Consider the following 3,414-nt stretch of genomic DNA (forward strand, 5'->3'; position numbering starts at 1 on the left):
TTTGACTGAGCAGGGCCAGCTCGATTGGCAGATCCCCTCGTGTTGACTAACCAGGTGGCCTTTGCTAAATGTGTGTCCCAATGTTTGAATGTCCCACCACCCATTGCTCTCAGTGCAGTCTTTAACAACTTTATCATTGGTATGTTTGTTACAAAGAAGCAGAAAGCCAAATCTAGTTTTATTAGAGAAAAAAGGGGAAAAAAGATCACCCAGCATCTCACTTCATTAAAAGGCCTAAGGATTCCTAGTAGGAGTCTGATGCTCTTCTGATGTCGAGGAGTGAACCCTGGTTTTAAATTTCACCTAGAATTTGTAACTGGTGATCCCAGCATCTACAACTATGAGCACTGAAACTGGATATCTCCTATATTTGACCAAATACATCCTTATTGTGTTTTACTCAAAAAAACTGCCTCGTAGTAGAGAACAAACTGAACCTGAGTAATTTGAAGGCATTATCTCCACAGTTGCAGGCATGAAGAAATGGTGGCAAGAGGGGCAACTGAAGAGGACCTGCACCCTAGGACACAGGTGGGACAAGGCTGTCACTGTGCAGTGTGCTTCCAATCCACAAGAGGTCAGTGGGATTTCTGCTGTCAGTAAGGATTTTCTCCCTAGCAAGCACAAGCACGCATCTCTTCCGGAAGAAGCAGAAAAATGCCTGGTAGATATGGCAAACCCTTTGGCACCATGAAGACCACTGGACTACATACTGTAGTGGCTGTACATGAAGCTGTCATGGGTATAGAAACAAAATAAAACTGGTCTCCCTCTTTGCATTAAATATCAGTTATTTTTCTCATCCTCCTAAAAAGATAACTATTTTCTTTTAATAATAAGGCCACAAAAGGTGAAAAACTATCAAAAGCCAAGGCTTAGATTCAGTTTTCCTAGTATGTTCCAGATTGAATCAGGACTTCAGTTATTTTCACAGGCATTTTAACTTAATGTCAACTTTATTTCTTTTTTTATTTAACTTCACGTGTTGTTAAATTTCTGAATCTACATTTCTATGCTTGCTACACTGGACTTCTAAGAAGTCTACTGCTTTGTTGTATCAGTCCAGGTGAAATTAATACAGCAGAAAACTGCACAAAAAGATTTCAATTCTCAAAGCTGAGATTCCCATATCTGCATGATTTTGTAACAGCAGCTGATAACTCTTCACTTGATGTGGGCTTATGGAAATCCATTAGGCCTTGAATTCAAATGATATATTTTGAACCCTGTATGTAAATGGGTGGCTTTCATACAGTTTGATTATCAAATTAGTTGGGAGTTTGCAAAGTTAGGAAATACTCTACAGTGAATGGAGTTGATTTAATGTACACCAAATACAAACAAACCCAGACACTTTACAGAAAGGCCAGTGCTATATCACAAGTTAGATGGGTTTCCCTAGAGCAGCTGGTGCAAGTAAATGGTGTAGATATGTTACAGGTTGTGAAATATTTTTCTTAAAATAACATCTCTTTCCCCTTCCTCAGTTCCTAGTATGTTCATTTACCTTTTGTTTCTCACTCTTTTTTACTCACTTCCCCATTTTAAAATTCTGGTTAGCTTTTTTTTTTTTTAAGATTTTCTTTTCTTGAATTTTGATTCATTTTTTAAATTTTGATTTTCATTTTGATTTCATTTTTATTTCATTCTGATTTTTAGTTTTCCTAAGCAAAATATAAGCCAAATAACATTGCAATTCCAATCGAACTTTCCGACCACGTTATTTCCAACAAACTTCAAATGAAGCAGAAACATCCATTCATTCACTTGGTGATAATCATTAAAGCACCCTGAAATCAATTTACACTGGCTTAGAGTCTGGTTGAGTTCACTCACACATCTTTAATTACGCTGCTTAAGAGCGAAGCCAGTAAAACAGTCATTTGGTTTTGTATTTTATGCCATAAAACCTGCTATCTAAAGCCAAGAGCGGTGAGGAGGGCATCCTGCAGAATTAGTTTCTCATCAGCACAGCATATTTCGCTGCTGCCATCTTCTGGCAAAAGGGACAGTTCTCTTGCAGTTCTCCCGATTGTTGTTGAAATATTTAATCATCTTTTCTCTTTAAGAGTATCAGTACAGGGTTTTGTTCATTTTGGGGTTAGAAAATTTATCTGTAAGTTTTGCAATGTGCTGTCTCTTAGCCAGTTGCAATTCGTTCACATGAAAAGATTTTAGAAGATATTGCAAATCTAAAAATTAGTATTTAAAAACAAATATTCTTTGTATTACTAAACATTGTATTGCTACACAACATCTTACATATATTATTAAATGTAGCTGTTTAATAAATGTTTTTGCCAAGATTTATGCTGCTCGTATTTTACTTTTAGACAGTAAATAAATTATTCAGGTCTAGACCTGATTCTGTCTTTAAGTTCATATTTACTACACCTTCCCATTTTAATATTTTAAAAAATATAAAAACATTTACATTATTTTTTAAGCTCCTACATTTGTGGTCAAGTAATGTGGTGATGTTCTTTCAATCATCCTTCACCCCTACATAACCAGTATTTGAAAGCTATACAAAACTGCCTATTTTTCCTGAACTTTTTTCTTATAGCACTTAAGTCCGTGGAGTCTGAGGTGCTCTGATGCCCATCTAAGCACATTTTAGCTGACTGAAACACTGTAAATTCCCTGATCATTGCTGCAGATGAAGAGGAAGCAGCTGTTACAGGAGGCAGATATGTTGGATGCTCTGCAGGAGGCAGAGATCCAAGCCAAGCTGTAGCCCTGACCCCTCATTTAGACTCTTTAAAGTAAGGACGCTATGCCAGGATTTCCTGAAAACATGAAATCTTGTAATAAACACCTTTCTTAAACTAGGCTACTGTACGAGTTCACCAAAAACACTAAGGGCCTTGGGACACCGCTCTGGGAGCCCAGGGCCACCGTGAGAATGTGCTGGAAGTAACCTTCCTAAATAAAAATTATTATAAAAAAACAGCGGGAAGAGAAGGGGGGGAAGGTTACAAAGCAAAATGCTGTGCCTGAATATCACAGCCTTTTCTTAGAGACGCCGAGCCTCCCCTCAGAACAGGGCTAAGCAAAGCAGTGCACTCGCACGGTCCAGGTCTGACAGACTCTCCTTGGAATCTCTTCCACTTTTTTCCCCCTGGAAAACCAGACATTGGTCAATCCGATTTTTATTTTATTTTACTTTTGCCTCCTTTACAAAGAGTACTCCCATCAGTTGATCCATCCTTGACTGAATCTCTGCCTCAGGGGATTAGTAGCTAGGTCTCCCCGAGTGCCACCCCGTCCCTCAGCCTCTCGCCACCCTCTTGGGGCCCTACGGCCCTGCTGGCGGGGTAAGGCTGGTTATGTTTCTCCCCGCAGGAGCGAGGGGAACAGGGGTGCGGGGACACGGGCACCGCGGTCCCGCTTCCCACCCTCACGGGCGCTGCC

At 39.6% G+C, this 3,414-nt stretch overlaps 1 protein-coding gene across 1 annotated transcript in view; it reads left to right on the forward strand.

Annotated features, from left to right (window-relative positions):
• Positions 1–3,414, forward strand: part of TARS (threonyl-tRNA synthetase) — a 23,696-nt gene that overhangs the window by 4,019 nt on the left and 16,263 nt on the right. The gene's annotated exons all lie outside the window — the stretch shown is intronic.

Source organism: Pygoscelis adeliae, unplaced genomic scaffold (genome assembly GCF_000699105.1).
Source record: "Pygoscelis adeliae isolate BGI_AS28 unplaced genomic scaffold, ASM69910v1 Scaffold272, whole genome shotgun sequence".
Taxonomy (NCBI): Eukaryota; Metazoa; Chordata; class Aves; order Sphenisciformes; family Spheniscidae; genus Pygoscelis; species Pygoscelis adeliae.